The sequence below is a fragment of the Lontra canadensis genome, unplaced genomic scaffold, assembly GCF_010015895.1.
Source record: "Lontra canadensis isolate GAN:19392208 unplaced genomic scaffold, GSC_riverotter_1.0 scaffold40, whole genome shotgun sequence".
In the NCBI taxonomy this organism is placed as follows: Eukaryota; Metazoa; Chordata; class Mammalia; order Carnivora; family Mustelidae; genus Lontra; species Lontra canadensis.
In genome coordinates this window covers 13715294-13742072 of record NW_022631034.1, presented here as the reverse complement: position 1 = coordinate 13742072, position 26779 = coordinate 13715294, and positions in this window count along the sequence as shown.

Here is a 26779-nt window from a genome sequence, read left to right as displayed (position 1 = left end):
AGAACAATCTGCTTCAACTGCAGGATGGAGAAAACAAAGTGCTCTGAATTTGTAGTAGTGTAGGCTTGTGATAACTCAATTAATTAAGGCTACTTGTTAGTTGGTTTAGCAACTTAATGCATAATTGGCCAATTCTAATGTAAAAATGAATCATTGTTAAGATATTTCTCGTAGAATTTTCTGACAATACCATTCAAAATTTAGGACTAATTCATGAAAACTCCAAACTCTGACTTCAACACATTGAGATATTTTGAATCTTGATCCTCCCCTATGACTTAAAACCATTTCTTTCTGATTTATATTTACAAATTTGATACATTTCAAGTTAACCACACACACGTGTGTGTATTAGTTTGTAAGAGTAAATGCGCTATGTGAAATACTATAAAGAAATAAAGACTTACAAACTGTATCTCCCCTCCCCATCTAATCCCCCATATTACTAATTAAGAATTGAAGAATTCTAATAAGAAGAATTCTAGTAATAAGAAGTCTAATAAGAATAATTAATTAAGAATTTAAGTTTTTTACACAAGAATTCTTGTGAAACACAGATGGAAATACAGTCCATGGCAAGAATTCTCAGCATGGTGAAAATGCATAGGAGGAAAGGAAATGGACAGGTTTTCATATGCTTTCAAAGTGTATTACCTCATTTAATACAAACGACTTTTAAAAGAGTGGTTGTTTCTAGTTTACAAATATGAAAACAAAATAAGGTCTAGAAAGTTAAAGAGCTTGCCAGTAATTTTATACTTTTAAAATGATGAATATGGAATTAAAGCATCATTGTACAAAGGGCAGGCATAATGTACCACACCAAGGCTTTATGGATAACTGTGTTAACAATCAGTAAGATCTTGATAAATGAGTTAGAAGACACTCAAGACAAAGGACATGGTAGAACCACAAAAGAAGCAAGTGTATATTCTAGCAATGGTGAAGTGTTTGAATATCAGAGAAGTAGTGGGTAATAAGATTAGGAAGAGAGGTGGTTTGCTTTCGTCTAGAATAAGGGTCATCAGTCAATACATACAAGTGCCTCTAAGGGATTTCTTAGAAGTTGAGGCCCAGAAGAATTAGGTTAGAAACTGCTGGTATTAACAGATTGACAAAGGGGACCTAGTCTGGTCTACTAAAGACATCCCTCAAGCTGGTACCAAAGATGAAGCTTCATCTACTACCTCTGTACATACTTACACAGCTGGTAGGATGGAAGATTCACTGAGTTGCTCTTGCGTGTCCTGCTTTATGCTTTTCTCTGGTAATGAAAAAGAGCAATCACTAGGTCATACCCTAATGAAAAGGGACAGAGATGGAAGAAGCTTGCTAATTTAAATACAATGTGATATCCATTGCAAAATGTTTATGTACAGATGGTAGGAAAGGGCCAAATTCAGTTACACGTGAACAGTGTTTTGAACATGAGGAAAATCATCTGGAAGAGAAAATTAAACAATCCATTACTAGTGAACAAGAGCAGCAAAAACACACTGTGGTGAAAGAGTGTGTTGTAATGTAGCATTGCCTGAGTATGAATTATGAAGGGGAGAGGAGGAGTGAGTGGCAAAAGTCTGGAGAGCCATCACAGAGGTGAGATCTCAGAAGATATGCATAGGAGCTTAGGCTGCCTTTGGTGATACGGGGAAGGAGTAGAGTAAAGCAGGGAACCACTTATCTCATAATAGCAATATCACTCAGTACCACAGATCCATGTTGGGTATTGGGAGTGAGAGACCAGCGAATGCTGAACAAGTGAATATTCTCTGTGTAGATATATTTGGTTGTAAGAAACAAAGTCTAGTTTAGATTTTTTTTTTAAACCTGGGTTCATGTGTAAGAACAGGAACCAAAATAGATACTATGATACTCCTTCATGTCAAGAATTCATAGAAGTGTGTCCCTAATCATGTAACTCAACTTTTCTGTAGTGTTTTATTCTGGATGCATCTCAGCATGTCTAATCTTGCCTCCAGAGACTTTTTTTTTTAATCACCTTCTACTTTATCCTCTGCCTCATGCTTTCTCTGTACCTGAAACCTTGGTCTCCTCATCACTTTAGCTAGATAATGGTCCATTATGTCCCCTTAGGTTGTTTCTACCTTGGTAATCTTTTATTTTCTGCCCCTCTAGGTTATTAGCTGATTCTCTTCATATTCTACAGTTCCTTTACATTGGAATTCTGGATAGCACAGTTTAAACATAGCTTTTCACATCAGACCCATAAGGTGCTTTTTGTCCTTAGGTTGTCCTTACTCCCACCATGTCCAATCATAGGCAGAGGAAACACGGGTACATAAGTCACTACATAGAGCTGCCCCTTTTGTACGGGCAGTTTCCCTTAGGAAAAGTGATGGATAGGACAAATATTTAACTTTAGGGAATGTATCATGATAATGTAAATAACAGAGTAAGGACAATATCAGGGAAATAGTAATGGAGATATAGTCGAGAACTATTTAGAAGATAAATCTTTAAGTCCTTATATTTAATTAGTTTGAAAGGAAAAGAAGAATCAAAGATTCCGGTGCTTCTGACTGGGTCAACTTCTGATGGGAGACAAACAATTGCGATGGGAAAGGATAGAGGAAAAGCAATTTTATGAAAGAGCTTAGGGAAAATCATGAATACAGTTTTGAGCATATTAAACTTTTATTGCCTGTGGATTATACAGCTAGATGAATGAAGTTAAAATTCTTCTACGAAGTCCGTTCTAGGAAGATTTGGGTGCATAAATAGATCAGAAAGACTGTTGCTCAAACTAGGAGTGTGAATGATATTGCCATGGGAGAGGAAAATCTGTACAGATTTAAAGGTAATAACATTGCAAAGGCAGGCAGAGAAGGAACACACAAGACCCACAAAGAACTGTTAAGGATATTAAAAACAACAAAAATGACAAGGAGAGCATGGTGTCAGCAAAACCTAAACAGAGCCTTAGGAAGATTGCTCAACACTATCAGAGAATCAAAAATCAACTAATGAAACTGACAGGTATCTAATTTACTTAACAATTAGCTGTCCCTGATGGTGTTAGCAGGTAGAGTTTTAGAGATATAAGCAGAGCAAGATTGTTGCTGATGAGTAATGGATGGTGATGGTATGGGAACCTAAATGTGGGCAACTCTTAAAGGAAGAGGACAATGATGAGATAGGAATGTGCTGCAAAGACACTATTTCTTGTTTTGCATATTTTTCTTTTGGATGAGGAAAAATTGGACATAGACTGGATCTGTCTTTCATAGGAAAGATCCAGAGGCTGAAAACAATTCAAGTGATCCATCTAGGATAGAAAAGGAAAAACTGTGAGGCCCAGAAGGGCTTAGGGGAAGAAAGGGTCACAGAAGGAGGGAGAACTGATAGGAGGGTGTATTTTTAGATTGGCTATACTATGGGCGAATAATTCAGTTCTGTGGAAGATGTGAGGATGTGTTTGAAGTGCATCTTAAGACCAATTACGATGTGTTCATCAATTTGTTCCTCTAGCCCAGTGGTAAGGGTTTTTGCCTCAGACAGTGTTAATCCCTTGAAAATCTGGGTTGTGCCTGTGGGAGAGACAGTGAATTCTCAAGACCTCCCACAAGGGGGAGTCCAGAGAAGAATCCCATGGTGGGAGGTGGGGATGCAAGCTGCCAACCCAAGTGGAGGTGCGCAAGCACCAAGCTCACCTGAGCCCACTTTGTGCTGGTCATGGCAGCCGATGCAGTCAAGAGAATCCAAAGTCATGCATTACCAGTGTAGGGTGAAGTATTAGAAAAATAGTAAAGTTTTAGCTGTCAAATTCCTTGGTGACATTTGTCATACAGCCCCCAAACTTCCTACGTTATCTCTAAGAATAATGCAAGAAATGAAAATAGATTGCTTGTTGAAGGCAGAATGAATATTCTCTGGTATTTACTGAACTACCTGCTAGTAACCTTGTCCAAAAGGAAATGGTGTTTAACTTTGTTTGGCTTAATCCCCTGGATGACCTCATTCTTCTTAATCTCCCTTTATATTGTTAGTGTATGCAAACCATTTGCTTAATAACTACACCTCACTGTTTTTCCACAGAAATACAGTAAGCGCCCATAGTTTTAAGAATCTGCCATTTCCTCCTTGTTTTGAAAAATTGGACCTCTTCTTTTCTCTATTGTTTGTAATACTATTCTCAGTGTCTAGGATTCCAGGATTCTCTGCAGCAGTTCTGAGATAATTCTTGCTAATTCTAAGTCTTCTGAAAGTTTTTCTGGATCTGAAAAGTAAAGTAATTTAAAATCATTAGGTACTTCCTTCCTATCTTCCTATGTGTTCTGGGGTCCAATGGTTCCTTAAGCATCTCTGTGGACTGTGTATTACAGAATCAATGATAGTAGCTGAATTAAATATAACATGTCTTCATTTTACTTTTTATTCTAAATCAGTTTTTTTTTTATTTTGTTTTTAGTGGTTACGAAAATTGTATTAATTTTCTTGGACTCCAGTATGTGCTTTCAAACTAAACTTAAACCCTTGAAGGTTAATTCATACATAGAAATTGTACGTTAGTACAAATTCATTACTAAAAAAAAATAAGGGATAATGTTGAAACAGTTCAATATAATTTTAGTTTTGTCATCCAAATTGTCCTGATAAGTCTTCCTGAGACTCTTCCAAGAACCTTGCTTCAAATGACTATTTTGTAATGGTGACTTGAATAGTCTAAACCAGCTGGTTTGTCTATGTGGGATCTACTTTCCTTTCAGAGGCAGTAAGCCCCGATTTTCTTTCAAGCTCAGTTATATTTGAAGGGAGTGGATTCACCCAAGCACACTATAGAAGCCACTAAATGCAGATCAAATGAACAGAAACTAAGTGGGCTACAACAAAATTGTAATCCAACTGGCATCGTCTGCCCAAATCCACAATGGGTGTTGAAGGACGTCCACCCATCCATTCTTTGAGAAGAGACTGTGACCACTTTGGGGCCAGTGGATTGCTGAGAAGCCATTTTTAAAAAGCACATCTTGGTTCACAGAGGACTGCAAATTAGAATAAGTTTGTAAATGATGTCTTAAGTTGAAATTCCTATTCTAGGGCCGAGTCAGCCGTCAGCGTTTTTTTAAATATTCTAAGTGTTTAGGTACTGGCCAGTTCAGATTTATACCTCATCCCACTGTCTGCTGCAACGACTGAATTGATGAAGCTATTTTATTAGCAGAGCTACATATTGAGTGCTCTTCCGAAGCCTCCTTTTATCACGCTTTAAAAATCATTCTCTAATTTAACAACGATATTAAGAGAGCTCTTTTATTCAGTCCAATTATGTGGAAGCACACTCATTTTTTTTTAAGGGGTTAATCTTTAGGGATGAAACAGATTATCAGCTTTTGAACCAATTTAAGTAGAATCTCCAGAAACAAAGCCAGGACAAATAATTATTGGCAGTTCACAGAAGGCATTCTGTGCCCACTGCGCGGCTGGATTCCGTTAAAGTCAGCTTGCTTGTCTTAATGGGAAACACCTGTGGTCCGGACGTAAGAAGACAAATCAAACTAGCTGTGCTTTGAGACACTCAAACTAAATTATGGAAATAAAAATCTCCTCGTCTCAGCATCACTGATGTCCCTCTTTCCCTTGAAACAGATATTAAAGAGAGGCTGTTTTGAAAGTATTTATTTCCCTGAGGCATTCCAGAACTCTAAACATTGTCAATGGATATGCCAGCAAGAAGACAAGTCCCCCAGACTCCATGGCCATTATTTCAGTGGCCCATTAAATAATTTAAAAAGAGCAAGCTTGTAGAAGTAAATGCAAATTCTCTTTCTCTCAAACTTGGAAAATTATTAGCATGTCCAAAGGCATAGAGAAGGTATTTTCTTTTCTACTTACCTTAGGTAAGATGTTTTAGATAACATGACCTTTTTTTTTTTTTTTCTTTCCCTTTTTTTTAAAGGACAAGTTTAGGTGGTACATCTGTAAAGTAGATTTCTAGAGATGAAATTTCTCTGTCAAAAGGAACTACAGAGCCAAGCTAGTTTCAAAGTGTACCTCCAATCTACTATCCCACCAACATTGGTTACTGTTGATTGTAAAAAAAAAAATAAATAAATAAAGGACAAGTTTACTTATTTTTTATAGGGGCTGGGGAAGTGGTCAGGTTGGGAGTGTGAGCTGATGGAAAGGTGATGTCTGCATAACATCTTACGATAAGTATGACCAAAATGAAAAGTTTTTGCGTTAATAAGTGCTCACAGGGAAAGTGCAAGGAGAAAAAGATCGTTGAAAAACCACAGGAAGAAATCAAAAAGAGGTTTACTTGTTAGGGTAGAGGTGATATTATCATTAGCCAGAATGTAAAGTTGCCGTTCTGTTTTCATCCTTCCCTGGACGGATAATGCTCAAATTGGAGAGAGTACAATATAATTTTTTTCAGAGCAGGATCATTTTATTGAGGCTGTAAAATTTGCAGGATACTAGAAAGGAATAATAGACACTGTAACTTGATTATCTTTCTGGGCAGGAATGAGGAAAAGGGAAGAGAAAGAAACAACATACATAAAGCAAGGTTTATGAACTCAGATGTCCTGGGAGGAAGGTGGAGTGGGTGGTTGATACGCACTTTAAATGAAGCCATCCTGCTGTTTGAATAGTACTTTCTCCCAGTTTTTGAAGTCTGAGTACCATACTGTCATATTTTCCCTCTCTTTCGGTAGGTATATGTACCTAACTTTGCAATATGAAAAACAACAGATGATAAATGCAATAAATATGTGGTCTCAGTATTAAAAAAAAGACAAACTGGAGAATATATGTTTCATCTAATATGGGAATTCAGATAATTGTCACCATTTAGGGTGACACTGGGTCACACACATCTTCTAGCTTTGCAGAAGAAACTGGAAATCTAGATTTAATGAGGAATCTCATTATTTTAAAATACTATTGATTTATTGTTTTTGGTTTATTTAAGTCCATATTTTGATGAAGATGAATCTTTAGGTATTGTTGTTTCTTTATGTTTGTTTATGACATTGAGCAGGTCCCCAGAGAGCAAACCTGATAATACCTCTGTGACCCAGATACTCTCTGTTGGCCTTTATTTTTGACCCCACTGGGTTTGTGACTGAATGGGCAGAATTCAGAAATAAAAGCGGTCCATAGACCTGGCTTCAAAGACCTAGCAAGTATCCATTCGGGAGATTCTAGAAGGCCTAGATAGTGAAGCCTTGCTCCCTAAGTAATACAAAGAAATACAGAAGTTGGAATAAGAACAAAGCTTGGTTTCTCCCCCTTTTCCTGAATCTGTTCAGCTCTTACAGAATAATTTAAAACTCTTCAGTGAAGAACAACGTAAATATTATTGGGGATCTAGCGTTTCTTCACTTTGGGAAATAAGGCACATGAGAAATAGGGTACAACCTCTGTCTTTGGTGATTCAAGGTCAGTAGCAGCAACCATTTTGCAATGGACTTCTAAGCTCTGAGGACTTCTTGCATTCTGGCTCAACTAAAGATGTACTTTTCAGATCTTTTACCCTCCAGAATGTATCTGGAGAGAACAGAATACCACGAGGCAGGATTGCTCTGAAGAACACTTTGGATTCCGCTATCTGTACTTCTTTGCAAGATGCCTCTGGGTATCTCCCTTGGTTGGCTAAAGGGCCAAAAACACTTCATAACCTGGGTTAGCATGGCTTAATAAATTGTTCCCAATAACCTGGCAAGAAACTGACTTCTGCATGTGTCCCAGGAAACAAGTTTAGTATTACTGATAGATTTTAGCACTACTGAGAACAAAAACATTTCCGGTAAAGATAATACACTCGTAAAATTGTAATGGGTAATGCAAAAGAGCATCAAAAGAGAGAGTGACACTCCCATTTACCGTGACCCACACTAGATACTATCCATACTCTAAATGTTTCCCAAGCAAATGCATTAAAAATCAAATTTCAGTTTTTTGACTTCCAATGAGGTTGAACATCATTTTCCATGTAAAATGGACTATTACAGGCAGTTGGTGAGAATTAAGATAGTAATAGAGTGACTGCTAGGAACCGATGCATCTTCCCCAAACTTTTGTGATAAGAATACTAACTTTCAAAATCAAGAAAATGTGAAATACATTTCCAAGCCTTGAATAATTTTTTTAAACAGCATCTATGTTGAATTTCATGCTAATGGTGTGTGATTTGAATGAGAACACATTTCAGTGGCTAGGCGGCTGCTGGTACAGAAACAAAACATTTTGGTGGGTTTAAGAGCTGAGCAAAATACTGGTAAGAGAAGTTTGTCATTTATTTTACACAGTACTGAAAAGGATATTTAAGGTTTATTTTAAAGCCTTGAAAAAATGTTTTATAAGAAGAATTAAAATATAAAGTAAAGCAATAGCTATTAAGTGATGTGTTCTCCTTTAAAACAATTTTAATAGATAACACATACTAATGCATTAAAGAAACTAACTACTTTGTAAACACACAAAATTCAACTTTGAAAAATTGAAAAATTATTTAACCTTATTTTAAAAGACTCTTATCATTATACACAGTGCATTAGTGGTATCGTCACTGATTTACCAAATATACCTTTGTGTGCATTTTTCATGCTGCTGAAAAAACTGTATCTAAGTCTTGGCCTGATGAGTGTGAAGTGTTATTTATGAGGTAACTCCAAATATTTTCTTCTGACTTCTTCATCTGCAAATAATCTCATCTCTTATTTGGTAACATTGAGAAATCTTTTTGAAAAAGGCTTTTTTTTTTTCTTCCCCCTTTTCCATAGGGAGAGTGAACTATAGATTCGGTTTCAAGGAAACCTTTTCTAGTTTGTCCCAATCTTCTCTAGTGTCATGATATAGGTGTGGAATATCTGATCCAGTTACCTGTATCGGTCGTGTTTGTATTCCACTTGTTTAGGAAGTCTTTGAAACTAGGTAGAACTGTAGTTGGCACATAAGCTTTGCTTTGTTTTTTTGTCATTTCCTTTCACTTTTTAAGGATTTTGAGCCATAGAATAGATTGATTACAAAAAGAATACATCTCTGCGAAGGTCTCAGGACATAAATGATTCATGTTCAGATTTTAAAAAATAAAAAAAATGAACATTTTATACTTATGAGTACTTATAAATATCTTCTTCACTTTAGAATAGCTGGATTTTTTTTTTTTACGATTTTATTTATTTATTTGACAGACAGAGATCAAAAGTAGGCAGAGAGGCAGAAAGAGGGGGAGAGGGAAGCAGGCTCCACTGAGCAGAGAGCCCAATGGGGGACTCAATCCCAGGACCCTGAGATCATGACCTGAGCCAAAGGCTGAGGCTCAACCCACTGAGCCACCCAGGCGCCCCTAGAATAGCTGGATTCTTTATTGGTAAATGGGTGTAACACTGGACAGCAGCCTCAAATTGTTGTGGCCCATAATGTTTTGTCCTGCCCTGGTAAAGGTTAAGAGAAAATCAGGCTTTTATATAAGGACGTTGAAATCTGCTTGTTAAAATTGCAATGACCCACATCTGGGTAAGAGAATAAATGCATATAGTGTTTCTGAATTGATTTTAAATGTAATTCCTCTAGGTTAGGGTTTAAGTTCCAAACTAAAAGGAAGAGGAAGTCATGTAAATGATCAGGTACTTGAGTTTAGCAATCAGTTTCATGAGTACATAATGGTGTCAGCAGTCAAGATTAAAAAAAAATATGGAGTAGGCTACATAGGGATAAAAGTAATCCAACAACTGGGGCGCCTGGGTGGCTCAGTGGGTTAAAGCCTCGGCCTTCAGCTCAGGTCATGATCCCAGGGTCCTGGGATGGAGCCCCGCATCGGGCTCTCTGCTCAGCAGGGAGCCTGCTTTCTCCTCTCTCTCTGCCTGCCTCTCTGCCTACTTGTGATCTCTGTCTGTCAAATAAATAAATAAAATCTTTAAAAAAAAAAAAGTAATCCAACGACTATTTAGTATAACTAATCCAAAATTAATCCATGGAATATCATGGCCAATTATGGAGTACAGAATCTCATTGTATTCTTTACTGGTCAGATTACATCATCTTGTTTTACCTTGTCGTTGCTGACACCAAGATATACCAGACAGGCAACTTCCTAGACAGCCAGTCTATGAGAGGTGTTAGAAATCCAGTCTTTGGGAATAGCCAGAAACATGGTTCCAGTTAACTCTGGTTTGCACCAGCAACTGCTAACATAACTATTAAAAGGAAAATGATCCAGCACCAGAGCATGTAAGAAATCTCTTATTTGAATCTGAACATGTGACAGAAAAAAGTTATTTATAACCTCCCATTTCTTTCTAAGACTGGTGAGCTGCACTAACTATAAGCTCTTTTGTTTGCTGAGCACTCACCCACAAAATCGTTGTCTTCATCATAATGGGCTCTGGCACTCTTAAAAACAGTAGTGCCGGGGGTACGGGGGGCGAGGTGGGGGAGAGTTGTAGGGTGTTGGAGAAGGAAGCAAGACAGTACTAAATGACTCTGACTAAAAATGGAAGAGGGATTTTGGGAGTAGGAGGTATGAATGAAAGATCAGAGTTAGAGAAAAAGAGGCAATAGCTAAGTGAGTGAAGAGGGGTGAAGGGGGAGAGGAAGACAGGTGTCAGCAAGGCCAAGAGAAGACCTGTCGAACTGGGGAACTGCGAGGGAAATGCTGTGACGTACTCAACGTACATCCTCTTCGATTTCACCACATCTTTGGGAAATTAAATACCACTTTAAATGGAGCTGATTCGGGGGACTGCTCAAAGAAAAAGACAAGGGAACAACGGACATGAAATCTAAATTTCAAGAAAAAAGATAATTTATAGTAATTGATAGTAAGTTTCTCTTTGTCTCACTATAAATAAAGGTTGAAGAGTACTTAAAGAAATTAACAAATGGAGTGCCTAGAAGAACAGGTTCCAATGGTCACATGGCAACAGGTAGAAAATTAATAAACTAGAACACTCTCAAAAGAAGCCTGACGCGATAGTAGGGTGTCTTAAAATCATGATGGATGAGAAAACATTGAGGCAAAACACTTCCAGGCCTGAGATTAAGAAGTGGAAGTTTATATCCAGGGGAAGCGGGTCCATGCTGGCTTTGTGACACCTGTGTTGCTGTTAAGGACACACTGGGGACTAATAGAGGTTAGAGGCAAGAAAGCAAGACTGGTTTTAATGTGAGAAAGAATTTTCTAACCGCTGACTATGGCCAACAATAGAAGTTACTTTGGGAGGTTGCTGAAGCCAAGTAAATATTGGGTATTCGTTTCTTGATTGTCGTATTAGACCTATCTGGACCACATAGCCTCAGAGTACACTTAGAGCTCTATGGTTATGCCTCTGGTTGTCTTTTCATCCTGTAGTGAGTTTGATCCATTCTTTCAATCTGTGCTTCAATTTAGAGAAAACAAATCCTGTATCATTGGGTTCTGTAAGAGAAAAGAAAAATAGATTCTCCCATTTCAACCAGGTATTTTAGCATCATTTTGCTAGTTATAAATACCCAAAATGTAACACCTTGCTTATGTGGTGTATACAAACCATTCACCATCAAATATAAATGAAATTGATTTAATTAACCATTGACCAGGGGCTCCTGGGTGGCTCAGTGGGTTAAGCCTCTGCCTTCGGCTCAGGTCATGATCTCAGGGTCCTGGGATCGAGCCCCACATGGGGCTCTCTGCTCAGCAGGGAGCCTGCTTCTCCCTCTCTCTCTGCCTGCCTCTCTGTCTGCTTGTGATTTTTCTCTCTGCTAAATAAATAAATAAAATCTTAAAAAAAATTAACCATTGACCAGTGCAACTAGGAAGAAGACTCAACATTTTATTTTGAAATGGAACTTTGGAGTTTTGCAAATCAAGTTTATTCTTACAAATGTATGTAAGGGAGAAAAACGTGAGAGAAAGTAAGAGAAAAAAGAAAAGAAGGAGGAAGCAGGGGAAGAGCGGGGAGAAGAGGGAAAGAGAGAATGGAAGAGGACGAGGCAGGTTCAAGTGTGAATATGTGTGTGTTCAGTTTCCCATCCCAGCGCCTTTCAGCAGGAGGACTAGAAGAGCAGTGAGCAAAAAGATTTATTTTTTAAACATGTACTATTATGGAGAAAAGGCCACGACATGCCAAAATGTTGAAAAAAAGCAGCCCCTGAACTCTGGCTCGGAGGATTATGGAACTCCAAAAATACACCAGACTCTGAGAACTACCACCTACATTTGCAATGTTTTACAAGTTAAAAATGTCACAGCGCATAAAAATAGTTTTTTTTCACCCCTATGGACTGGTGGTTGGTGGTTTAACTTGAGAACCAGATTGCTGTGGTAGCATGAATAGCCCGCATATTCATTCACAGCATGGAAATAAAATGAAAAATTGCTTTCATCAGACTTTCCTTGTGTCCAGGAAACATATTTAGTCTTCTGTTTCCCTCAAAGTCTTTTTAGGGAGGAAAAAAAAAAAAAGGAACTAGCTCTGTTTTCAGAAATGTTTGTAATCAATCTTCTCAAATCCGGAGTGATTGTGTCAGTTTTTGTCATGATTACATAAAGGTCTTTTTGTAATTTTATTATTAAAAAAAAAAAAAAACTAAGCTGGCTAGGGAAAGTAAAATATGAAACAATGCCATACAATTTCTTAAGAATAGGCTGATTCCTAAAGATAGGCTGAGAAACCTGAACGGGCTTATTTGAAAGGGTTTAGCTTTCTGTGTTCAGCATGGTAGCTCACCGTTGAAAAGCTTCCAGCCTTGATCACTTATCCACAAACAAAAGGGGCTCTCTTCCAATCTCGTCCCATTCTCTGTTCAGAGTGCTTGCGTTTTCTCTTGTGGATCTTCTGCTTCACAGTCCTGGGGCATTAGTAAACACCAAAGGTGTCCCAAGCATATGGCCCGCCGCAAGGTTTCCATGTGGGGTCTGGCTTTGAGTGTATCTGATGATTACACATTTCAAATAGAAACCCAGCTGGTGATGCCCTGAGCCTAGCAGGTCTCCATTTGGCTCCAAATGATCTGGGAGTGGATTTTCCTGTTTGAGGATTACCCGTTTCTGTAATGGCCCAGCTTCTGTTCCTTTGACCCTTTGGTCACCTCCACATCCTAGGGATCAAACTGCAATGGTATTTCATTCCATTGTTGGGGAGCTGGCACAGCCAGCCAAGGCAGTTGGGCCTACAGGAGCAGGTGAAAATGACCTATTAATAGAAACAGAAACATATTTTTAAATAGGCTCATATGTTCAATTCACCCCTGAAGGTTTTTATTTCCTCCTTGAACTTTTTCTTTTCTCTTCTTTTTTTTTTTTTTAACTTGTGGTTTTCCTTTAACCTTGACGTTGGTTCGCATAATCACAAAATTATTGATAATGGAGAGTTGAAGGACTCATTTTTTTTTATTTTGCATTTTATCAGAGGGAAAAGCTAAGAAACTCTTTGAAGTCCTTAAAACATCTGGGGTAGCATAAATGTTTCCACATAGCATAACTTAGTAACACGTTATCTTTCTTTAGCCCTCCCCCCGCCCCCTTTTTCCCCTTACTTTGTCTTTGAAGATACTATTCCTTTTGCCAGAAACATTCTTCTGTGCCTTCTTTTACTAAATCACTTGGGGAAGCACATCCAAAACGGATATTTAAGTGTTGATTGTGTCCCTTTTTTTTTTTTTTAAGATTTTATTTATTTATTTGACAGACAGAGATCACAAGTAGGCAGAGAGGCAGGCAGAGAGAGAGGAGGAAGCAGGCTCCCCGCTGAGCAGAGAGCCCGATGCGGGGCTCCATCCCAGGACCCTGAGATCATGACCTGAGCTGAAGGCAGAGGCTTTAACCCACTGAGCCACCCAGGCGCCCCTGATTGTGTCCCTTTTATATGCTTTGATAGATGCTTGTGCTTTTAATACATAGATTCTATTATAATTGTAACTAAGTAATTATTGAGGGTATAATAATGAAGCTGGGGTTGTCTGTTCAACATGTATCTTCTCTAGTAGGCAGTACTTTGAGTGGGCTGAAATGGGGTCAGTTTTTCTTTTCCATGTGGATTAGCACAGTTCCTGGACCATGCTGGATTCACTCAGTAAATACTTGCTGAATTAAAAAAAAAATTATCGACTCTATGAATGAATGAATGAATGAAAACCCTTGTAACCTTTTCTTCAACTTTCTAGATTATTATTTTTTTTTAAGTGACTTTCTGGGTCGATTTAGTAAACTTTCCTTTCCTTACTGGATTGGGCAATCAACACATAAGATCAAAAGACATCTGGTCTTATTCCTCTCGGGAGTTTCTTCTTTTTCCCACATGTCAATACTCACTGTGTCCCAGCTTATAATCTAACTTTTACATTGGGAGCTCCAAGTAAGCAGGAGAGAGAAGAGAATCAAAGAAGATGGCAGTGGCAATTAGGAGAAGAGCTTCAGGGCTAGAAGAGAGTGGAAAGTGAACAGGGATGGCTTTCAAGGTTGAACAGCGAGGCTTGGCTTTAAAGAAGTTGGAATTGGTTGAAGTAGACCTTTAACTCTCCCCATTTTCAACAAATGTCTCCTCTCTGTGGGACTCTTCCTTTCTGTGAGGCTCTCTATATAAACTTCCAGTTCTAAGCTTGCCTGGGTACCTTCCTAAAAAAGTAATTCATCCTCTGGTTTATTGTTCCCGCCATCAAAACATCTCTGCTACGTATTTGAATACCAATGAGTCTGCTGTTTCTGGAGGGCCTGGTGAAAAGAACTCTGGGTTCTAGAATCTGAGCATCCAGATTGGAGGCCCTGCTTCTTTGGGAAATTACTACTGCTCCTCACTCCATTTTTTCCTTCTCTTAACTGAATGCGTGCCCAATCCACTGTGTGTGTGTGTGTGTGTGTGTGTGTGTGTGTTGGGAGGGGGTATGGGGTGGGTATTGAAACACTTTATAAATCTCTCTACACATATGCTTTTCCCCCTTCTAATGACAAATAAATATGTCCTAAAATATTACTGGGTGGTTATGTTTTATGCCATCCACAGTCTTCTACATGCAAAGCTTTAATGCTAAATTACTTTTAACAATAAAACAACAACAGAAGCTACTGTTTACTAAGTGCCTGCTGTGGCCAGGTGACTTAAATAACATTAATTAAATTGAAATAATTGAATATAATTCTAATTTATAGATTCGGAAACTGAGACTCAAAAATCACGTGGCTGCATTTCAAATCCAGACCCTAGTATAAATGCCATCTTTTTACATCTCTATCCAGGATAAAATCTAACTATTAAAAAAAAATCATTGATTTCTTAAAAATTTAGGCACTTGTAACAGTCTTGTGGGGGAAACTTTAAAAGACATTTGAGTTTGTGGAAAGGATTCCAAAAAGTTTTTTGTTTTTGTTTTTTTTTTAACTTTAGACCCTTGTTTTAAAACTCCACATATGAATAAAATTTGCATATAATTTCATGGGTTTTATGAATTGCCTTAAGCTAAGCCATGCAACTTTGGCTTAATAACCCCTGCATTAAGGTATTATGAGCCCCATGATGTGAAATTCCTTTCCAATACACAGCTAGCTTGGGGCTCCCTGGTCAGACAAAAGGCAGCTCGATGTGGCTTATGTGTAGCTAACCAGGGGTTTTCATCAGCAGCATTTGCTGACATTTTGAAGTCACATCTTTCTTTGTTGTTGGGTCTATCCTGGGCATTGTAGGTTGTCAGCATCTGTGGTCCCTCTCCTCACTGGATGCCAGTAATTACCGCCCCTCTCTTGTGCAACTATAAATGTCTCCAGAATCGCTGATGCTCCCCTAGGGGCAAAGTCACCCCCCCCTGCCCCGCCCCACCTTTGAGAAAAACTAAACTCACCTGGTTCCTTAGCAGTATGATTAAACAGGAGTCTGCACCACTGATGTTTGGAATTTCCGGATTTATGAATGCTTGTGTTTGTTGAGACTTTAAAACTTTTCTTGTTAGAAACATGGGTCCTTGACAGCTGCCAAGCTGATTTGTTTTGTTTTTCCTCCCCAGGGGCAGAGGAGTTAAGGATGGGTAGGGTGTGGGGCACGCTGTACTCACAAATGCTGCCTGCTCACATCTCACCACTTGGAAGTCTATTTTTATTAACAAAAATCCTCTTTTACAATGTAAGTTCCTCACCAAAGGAAGAGTAAACCACATTCATACCTAATGGTGATTTTAATGAGGTTTTGAAAAAGAAAATGGAGTCTTTGAACACCATTGATTTAAATCACGAAGACAATAAGTTAGGTGTGCTGAATTCTAGAGTCTCTAAGGTCATCGGGGTCTGAGGGGTGGGGATCGGGAAGGCCACTGAGGTAGACATCACTGGTTTTGTTGCTGCCGGTAGTGTCCTGCCCAAAGAAATAGGAGTGATTTGTTCCACCATCTCCCTTCCCCTGCACCTCTCAGTGTTCTTTTTTTTTTTTTTTCCCCCTAAATTATTTATTTATTTATTTTGGAGAGAGAGAGAGGAGAGAGAGAGAGAGAGGGGAAGTGCACAAGTGTGGGGAGGGGCAGAGGGAGAAGCAGACTCCCCACGTAGCAGGGAGCCTGATGCAGGACTTGATCCCAGGACCCAGGGATTGTAACTGAGCCACCCAAGCACCCCTCTATTTTAAGTAGAGAATAAGGGGCCAGCTGGTGTTGGGGAGAGGGAAAAACAGGAAACTTTGTAGTAGAAATAACTAAGTACATCTCAGGAATTAATCTCATTTACTGCTCATCTCGGCCCTTCGAGTGAAATTCTCATTTTACGATTGAAAATTCAAAGTCTCAGAGATGTTACAGAATTTGTCTAATTTCAAACATTCATTCATTATTAGACTCAGGACTTGAATCGGGGTCTGATTCCAGAGCTCCTGCTTTTTCTCCTTATCCCCTTGCTCTTCTGTCCCACTCATCTTGCTCCTTTTCTCCCTCGTCCTCTCCTCTTCTACCTCTTCTTACTCACTTATTCCTTCCTTGACAGTGTTTTTGAAGGTAATATTTAATGGATAAAAAATATAAATACATATGTAAAATATAAAATGTAATAATTAACTAAATCCCTATTAAGGTATTACTAAGGCATTGTAGCTACTTCCATGGTCTTCCCTTTTCCTATCTCTCCTCTAGAGATACTATTATTATAATTTAGTGTTTTATCATTGTCTTACCTTTAATATTTTATATATATATGTATATATATATAAATAACCTATAATCAAAAACAGCTAGAAATCTTGGGCAGAGACCATTTGAATATATGTATGGAGTAAATGGAATTACCAACTCCCTTTAAGTGAAATTTGCTCAGCCATAAGTAAATTTCCCAACCCCAAGCAAGTATCAGAAAATAACATGCAAGATGATGCCATTTTTTTTTTTTTTTCTTAAAGTTCACAATCAAAACTCAATGTGTTTCTAGGAGTCACTCAGATGTAACATGCAGCTAAGGGACATTCACTATTACTGTTCTAAAAAAATACTATCCTTTGAGGGGTGCCTGGGTGGCTTAGTTGGTTAAGCACCTGCCTTCTGACCAGGTCATAATCCCAGGATCCTGGCATCCAGCCCGGAGTCAGGTTCCCCACTCCCTGCTCAGCTTCTTCCTCTTCCTCTGTAGCTCCCCCTCCTTGTGCTCTCTCTCTGTCAAATAAATAAAAATCTTTTAAAAAATAAATTAAAAAAATGTCCTTCGAATATGCTGTGTTATGCACTTTTCCCATCAGTGGGTAATTGTGTTCTTTTCACTTTTTTTTTCTGTTATGAATCATGCTGGTACCTTGTGTATACATGTTTTTTGGCTCAAGAAATATACACCCAGATATATCTTCTGGTGTACAGGGCGTCCCCCTAGAAGAAGTATTGCTGGGTCATAGAGTATCAGAATGTACAACTCTGCGAGATGCTGCCAGCTGCTTTCCCCAAGGACTTTTCCAATTTCTACTCCCACCAAGAATATATATGTCTGTATTGATGTTCATCCTCTCCTACACTTAGTATTTCAGACACTTTGCCAATCTAGTGCGTGTAAAGTGGTATCTCATTATGCTCTTAGTTTGGATTTTTCTGATTACTAACGAAGCTGAGCATCTATCCAGACATTTATTTGCCACTTGAGTTCCCTTTACTGTGAAATGACTCCCTTTATTTTCAGCTATTTCTAGTTTTATTATTGATTTATAGGAGTTTTAGTACATTGGACTATAATACTTTGTCCAGTTTGTTTTATGAGAATCTTACCCGAGTTTGTGGCTTGTCTTTAGTTTTAAGTAATGCCATCAGCTTCCGCTTTTCACACTACATCTTACTTTCTCAGGAAGAGTAACATTTTTGTTCAAATTCGTCTTGTCTGATTTTTTTACTTCCGTCTTTAATTATAGAACACTGATTAGTGTAATCCTTTTCTGTGGGTTTTTCTAATTTTCACTGGTGCTCAGCTATAATAGATAGTAAGTACAGAAACTATTTGACTTTGTCAAGGAGTTGGAAAGAAAGATGTGCTGAAAATATGAGCGTTTCAGAGAAAGCAAAGTGGAGGATGGGGCGGGAATCCCTAGATTACCCAGCCAGGTGGCAGTGACTGGGCAATTAACTTCTGGAGGCAAAGCCAGATGTAGGAGGTAGAAAATTGGTCTCTTTTGCAAATGAGACTTAACAATAGGTAAGTTGTTTGCCCCTGGTTCTACAGCTCCTTTTTTCAGAGTGCAAGTCAACTAGATTTATCTCCCCTAAATCTGTTCTCTCCCCTACAGTGCTGGAATTCTAATAATTCAAAATTGATTAGCGTTAGTAAACAAAACCCCCAGGTACCAGTTTTTGTGGCTTTGCTTACTTCTAAGCACCTAGTCTAAGGGAAGGAGTCTGTTTCAATTAATTTACACCTAAGGGATTGGGCTTTATTTGGGGCTTGGGGAATTCCACTTAAATGTTTGAGAAGGGCTTCTGGGAAGGAAAGAAGCAACATTCTGTAATCCCAGCCGGTGAGAAAACAGAGTTCTAGCCACTACTGCTTATGGAAAGAATGGAAGTGCCCAGGTCTTCCTTGAAGTTTGAAAAAACTGCCTGTTCTGTCCAACTTCTCCCGTTTTCCTTCAGGCTGGGCTAGGAATATTTTGACTGGTAAAATAAATGTGATTACAGTCATTTATATGCCTGTTCAACATTCATCTAATAACCATGTAGCAGAAAAAGGACTCAGATATTGTTAAGCATGTATCAAATTATCTTGCTGTCTGTTTCATTTGGTTATCATATTAATGTGTGAGCAGTATGTATGACCTTTAAGTTGAGCTGGGTGGTTTGGATGAATCCTCCCAGGCAGTGCAGCAGAGGTAAATCAAAACAAAACAGAAAACCCAAAACATTACATTACGGGGAGGGGGGATGTTAATTGCAAGAAAAAGCTGTGTTCAAAACTGGGCTGAAACAGTCTCCAGGTTTGTGACTAGGGGCAAATTCTTTTGAGAGCTCGTTCTGTTTTAAAATGGGTATATTATCTACCAGTGGCGCTGTGAGGATAAGCACAGATTTGTGGATAAAGTTGATATTAAGTTGATGTTCAAAATGGTAATTACAATTTTTCTATTACTGATGTCCTTATTTTTTAATAAAAAATATTTTGTTTTGTTTTGTTTTCCCTTTGTTAAATACAGCTGTAACCATCTAATCCTCCTGCCCTGATTATGAGGATGAGGCAATTTTCAGGTGAATTTGTGGATCATTTTAAAGCTAAGATAGGATTATAGCTCTTTAAAATATGAAATAACTTTTCTTCCTTTACTAATCTCACTGGGAAAAATTAGTGAGAGTATGTGCTGAGGAAAAAGGAAGCATTTTTTAATAGAACCTTTAAGGTTTACAAAGATGACTGATGATTGTTTAATTGCTAAATCTTAGAGAATTAGCTAGTATAGATTGCAATAAATCATTTAACCAACATTTATTGAAATACGATAGAGCGTTAGGCTTTAGGCTCAGGACTGGGTTTGAATCCCGACCCTGTTACTTTCAGTTTGTTCCAGCTGGAACATGTTATTTCACCCTTTGAGTTCCATTTTCCTTGCCTGTGATATGGAACCTACTGAGAGTATTTGTTTTTTAATAATGCACATGAAATCCATAGGAAAAAAACTTGGAAGAATGGGGAAAAAAAAACTTGGAAAAATGTAGGCTCTATACAATAGATGTCATAAGAATAGTAGAAAGAACCTACATTTTTCCAATCATCACGATTGGTTGAATGTGGAGACATAGCGTTAGGATAAAGATAAACAAAATACAACCATTTTCCTCAAGCAATTTGAGATATTACTGCAACAAGGAAGTAATCAACGTATGATTGAACATGTGCTAGAATAAGCCTATGTGTCTATGTGCAGAATGTTGTAAAATCATGGAGAAGAACATTATAAACCAGTGAACTGAATGAACAGAAAGAATGATAATTTGGGCAGCAAGCAGTGGGAGGATATTATTGACAGTAGGATTGAACTTTTAAAGTTGGAAAGGCAATGGATAGTAAGTTCAGAGAAGAGCAAGCCACTTAATGTGACTTAGCAAACTCTAGAAGAATTTTACCTTTCGAAATTTAGTGTAAAGATTACATGGAAAAAAATCTAAAGAATGTGGTTTTCTGGGCATCTCTTAAGAATTGATTCAGTGCTTGTGTGTAGTAACCTCAAATCTACATTTAAAAAAAAAAAAAAGGCATCCAAGTGGTTTTGATGGAAAAACCTAACAAATGTTAAAGTATAGATAGGAAACATTTGAGTCAGGGAGTCAAATGAGGACATTATGAGCAATGTCCCAGTGAAAGAAGCAGACCTAGCAAGAAAGGCTTTTATAAGCCTTAAGAACATAGAAGATAAGAAAACCTGGTGGTATGTTGGCTGTGGAGAATGAGGGAGAATTCAGCCTTGAGGAAAAAAAAACAAAAAACAAAAAACACAAACCCTTCATTTCTGTCAAACCTCCCATTCTGAAGGGAGAACCTAATCCTGGTTATCTATCCAACCATCCATCCATTTATCATCTTCTAAATTAGTGTTTACTCACTTGGTCCAATATGAGAAAAAAAAAAAAAGATTGTCATTTCAATTATATATATATTAACTAAGAAAGGACTAGAGTAAACTTTATATTATTTAGAGGTAGTATTAATTCCTTACAGAGAAACCATAATTATCATTTTGAATAATTTTTTGAATAATAATTTACATACAAGGATATTGAAACAAGTAGAAGTTGAAGTCCTCATAGCTAGTCCTTCTCTCCAACTTGTTTTTAATGTAGGACTCATCTCTTTTATTTCTTCTCTACCTCTTATTCAGGAAAGTTTACATTTGGTACACTGATGCTTGCACACAGAGAATTGCCTTTGCTAGCATTTCATTTCTGTGGGTCATTCCCTTTTGAAATGCAAATACAACTGCAAATGGTGGTACATTAAAGATTCATTACCAGTTCATACTTAGGTTTGATGAATTTATAAAATCCTTTCCTGTAGGCTATCTACGTAAAGCAGCTCCCTACGCATGGTACGGTAAAGAAGGACTTCCTTGGGGTGGGGAGGGCAGGGGAAAAGTAAAAGAGGGTCTAGAGCTATTTTCTGCCAAGGTAGTGGGGAGTGGAAATTCTGCTAGTCTTCCATTTAGGGTTCTGGTGTCATTACCACTGGAGACTTGGTGGCCATTAAACATATTAAAAATATATACTAACGTTTCTAGTTAGAGAAAAGCAAACTAATGCAAATAGCATACCATTTTATAAAGCTAAAGCAAATGCGTCAGATATGCAAAAGTGAGCAGTATTGATACATTTCATTGCTGTTAAGAGGAGCCTGAAAACTGCTTAAATAGAGTTGGCGGGAATGTAGAATGTACAACCATTTTAGAAAGTACTTCGCCAGCATCTATTACAATTTAAATACGGGCCAAGTTGTGAAACAACGTTTTTATTTCCAAGAATTGTTAACAAAATGTAAAGTCTCCACCATGGAAGATTCTGTATAAATAGGTATTTACTACATTATTGTTTCTAGTGGTCCCCAAACTGGAGGCATCTAGAGTGTCTGTTGATAGGAGAATGGCTAAAAGTTACAGTGCCTTTACATGAAGAAAGTTTCCTGGCATCTGTATGTATGGACCCAAAGAATTGTCCATGATACATTATAATGGAAAAGAGCAAGGTGTAGAGTTCAGGAGACAGAATGTTATGATCTTTATGATAAACAAGGTTTGGAAAGAGAACAGCCAACTTCTCATAACTGGTTACCTCAGAGTGGAGAGATTGAGTGTGTAGGTGTACTATTTGTATATTTTTTTTAAAGGCAATTATAAATTGCCAAGTTTCATATGAAAAACTACCACTTATTGTAACATAGAGGATGAGTTTTGGTAAAGAAGGTAGAGGGGGTGCCTGGGTGGCTCAGTCAGTTAAGCGTTTGCCTTCAGCTTGGGTCATGATCCCAGGGTCCTGGAATTGAGTCCTGCATGGGGCTTCATGCTCTATGGGGAGCCTGCTTCTCCCTCTGCCTCTGCCTCTCGCTCTCTTTTTGTGTCCTTCATGAATAAATTAATAAAAAAAATCTTAAAAAAAAAAAGGTAGAAACTACTTGATGCTAGAGTTCAGTATGGACAACCTGTTACAGATGACCCATATAGGCAAAATTAAGACTCAACTTTGCATATCAAAAGCTGGCAATTTTCACATGAACAGTATTTGATGCCAAGAACTAGAATTATATTTTGATCAATTTCTTGCAATATTTGTTTTTCTTTAAAATTAAAGAACTTCTTACAAAAACAAAGGATTATTGCCAAGAGATTTGAAATTTTTAACAGAAATTCCAGGAAGCCCTAAGTCTCTGGGTAATGTATGAGTCACAGGAAAGGAATCTATCACTATCTGGACAAAGCTTTTCTCTAAAAACATAAGCAGGGCAATAGGTCATGGATGGTCGATTACTTTATTTGTAATGACATAAGTAAATATTAACAGGACTACTCTCTTCAGAATAATTGATGACTACTTAAAAATAAATAATTATACATTGATTAGTCAGAATTTTGTGGGGTTGATTTTACCTTCCTCTCTTATTCTTTCACCACTTCTTTCTCAGAGGTAGATTTTTAGAGAAAATTTTTATGGAAAATCAAGAAAGCCAGAGACTTTCTGATGAAGTATTGTTTTTATATCAGAGAGGGAAAAAAGATACCCAGGGAAGGGAAAGCTACTATGCACCGATAAATTCTCATTCTTATCACTTAATTATGTAATAACTGAACACTTAGACTCTTTTCTCACAAAATTCCAATGATGCAACTTTAATCACATTACTTTTGCTTTATCATCATGTCATAATTTTTCACTCATTTATATATTCAGCACATATTTATATAACCATAGTTAGGAAGAGGTTTTGAGGGTACAGTAAAGAATGAAGCAAAGTCCTACCCTCATGGGCAGGACTTTTATCAAAATGACTTTTTGGCCTTTTATCAAAATGATTATCCAGCTGAGTGCTCTATGTCACATGACATGTAAATTCAGACTCAAAGACATGAGTTCAGAACTCACATCCTCTGTCAGTTCATTATATTGCTTCTGTCTTTGTGATATTTTAGAGCTTATACCACATGGAATATAATTTGTAATCTAGAATTTTCATATACTTTATAATGCCTCATATAATCATTTTAACTGCTCATTTACTTTTTACACTCCTGTTTGCTTATAAAGAAACTAAAACTTAGTTGGGTTAAGTATTAATTAATTTACTCATTTATTCACTCACTCAGTCAAATAATGTGTGCTTACTGAGTCGAACACTGTGCTGGGTATTGGGATGGTTATAGAACAAAGCAAAGGAGTGGTTGCATGCTCTACTAGAGAGAGGGCTGGCTTCAGCTTCATGGGGATGCCAGCTGTGCAGTCACCCAGGACATGGCACTTAAAGGACCCCACACTTGGCTTAATGCTCTGCTCTCGCTGTCTAGAAATTATCGGTTTTATTCTTGAACTTCTATTTTGTACATACAGTGTGTTGGAACAATAGAGTTTAGGAGATATACACAATGTACATGTTGGTGGTTGTTCCTTGCCTCTGTGTTGGCAGATAGTTTTTGTAATGCCACATGAGTGCAGAATTCTGATGGTTCCTTTATGCTCAAGACCATTTGGAGTAAAAGATGCCACTGTGTTATGACACAACTGAGGGAGGACACCTACAGTCCTACATGATCACATTTTCTGTCAAGCTAGAGCTTGCTTCAAACACAGAAAGAAGACAACAGTGTTCTAAAAAACCACAAATAATCAAGGAACCCTAATATATATATATTTTTCATGTTACTTCCCTGTAATAGCCAATCACTTGCTTGAATACAATGACATAAATGAATACAATGACATAAAAATAAAGGGAGGAGACAGGGCAACCTATACTTCCTTTTCCTGTCAGTCCTTCTTTACCATCTGTAAATGGAGGTAGAGAAAATTAGTAGAATTGGTGTGTACTGAAAATGTATAATGAAAAACTGAAATAGTTTTGTGTGGTATTTCCATTGTTTTGTTAAGAACAAAATACATAAGCACATACAAGCTGGGAAATACAACTTGTGCAATTTCAGTAATTCTGAATGAGTTAGATGCTTCCATATTGTACATGAAGAATGGTATAATTCATGCTAATAACTTAAATATTGATATTTCAAAAATTGGAATATTAAGTAGCAAATAAAAGCACCATGGCAAGTCTAGATTGGAACAAGAAATAAAGGAAAAAAAACCCTTATTTTTTTACCTTTAGTGGCAATGTTTTCCCATTTTTTGAATAAATGGACCCACATTTTTATATCTTACTGGGCTCTGCAGATTATTTGACTAGATTGGGATAGAGGAAGTATTTGGTTAAAATTTTCCTGATGACAATCAGCCAGAGGGGCAGAGCTGGTATTTAAGTCTAGATCAAGTTTACTTTTCATGCCTTTAACCACTGTAATATGATGTACAAAAGCTTAGCTATGTGTTTACAGTGATGACGGGGACAGATCAAAATAAGGGAGAGAAGGAAGTGGGTCAGACATTGTGAAGGAGGAAGCCTATTTTTCCCCTTTGACAACACTGGTACAAAGCTCACACTAGACAAATGGCAGCAGGCCATCTGACGGCTGGCATTCACTTCACTTTCACCAACTTGCATGTGACTTCTGCAATTGGTCTGGTGGCAGGTGAGAAATTTTTGGATATTAAACCTTCTTTCTGAAACCACATCTTTCAGGTCATCAACTCATTCTGTTTGCAAATAAAACAGGTTCTAACAGATGATCATGGTTTATACTCTGGACTGATCATCCGGTGATAATCCTCTTAAATAATATTATTCCATAAATATTAAAGAAAATGAGTGTATAAATATTAACAAAGGAAACTTCAGGATACATTGATTTTATTTTATCTCCCATTAAAAGAGTCTATTATGGCTTTGATTTGCATTTTTTTTTTTTTTTAACCACTATGCTTTTGCTTACAGCATTAAGAGAAAAACTGAATGCTGTCATGCCTATGGTGTGATGTATACAAAAGTAGACCTAGAGAAAACAGTGGTTTGGACACAAAATATGGAATCTGGAATTTATATGAAAAGTCAGAGAAGAAAGAAAATATGTTCCAATATGACTTGAAGAGAAGGTTAAAGCATGAACCATATAGTCTGCTGAAGTAGAATTAAATCAGAATAGAGTTTAAGCCTCAGGTGTGTGTTTAATAACCACACTGTTTTCCTTTAACCTCCTCAAATTGTAGCATATTGAAAAAGACAACAGCCCTTATGAAGTCTTAGATACTATCCCACCGTTAGAATCACATCGGTGTACAATTTTCAGAGAGTAAGGTTACATAGCTTTTCACAACTCTGATTGCATTTTACTAGTTTTATATAAGATAATAACGTATGCAATACAGACCATGAAATACTCAAACCATACCTGAATTATTTTCGTATTAACTGTTTTTCAAGAAGGATCCTTAATGTCTCAGGAAAAGAATAAAAAGAAGTAATATATAATGAGGAATGAAAATAGAATATTTATACAATATCATTTTACCTCTAGAATGACTGAAATACTTAAGAATGACTCGTCTGCTGAATTAGGAAACAAAACACCACAACTGAAATCTTTGCTTTCTAAAGTCATTCATTTTGATAGGTGTATCAAATTGAAAGGTCAGAGAGAGGCTAGAGATTTAACAATATCTCACACGTTGTTTTCGAAACATGACAGAAGTATGAGCATGTTGGTAAAACAAACGGTTGAATTTGTAAGTGGTTAAACTGTACTCCCCAGAGACCAGTGAACACATGGACGTCAGTCTTTAGGATGTTAACCGTGCCCAAGACCGCCAGGACCGTTGTCTGCAGACTCGGGTGATGCGCTCCTAAGGGGTTAACATAGGACAGTTGAAGCTGAAAGCACTCTCCACAGGCTGCAAGAATGGACTGAAGTAGAGATAAAATCCTTTGGGGGTAATTGTAAAGTCTGGAGACTTGGTTCAAAATATTGATTGTGTCAGTGTATGTTCCACATGGTCATACATTGTAGCTTCATTGAATGAGTTTAATATTTGTCAGTGGCATGTCATGATGACAGAAAAGCCCATCTGGTCATGGGCTGCATTAATCAAGGTAGAGAAACTCAAACAAGGGAGGGGATTATTCCAGGATATCAGAGAATGGTGGGGCTGATTACAGTAATCACATTACGTGGGAAACATCTTTAAAAACACATCAAGTAAATATTTGAAGAAAATTAGAATGTTTTGTCTGTAGAACGGTATTAAGGTTACATGATAGCTGGATAGCTGC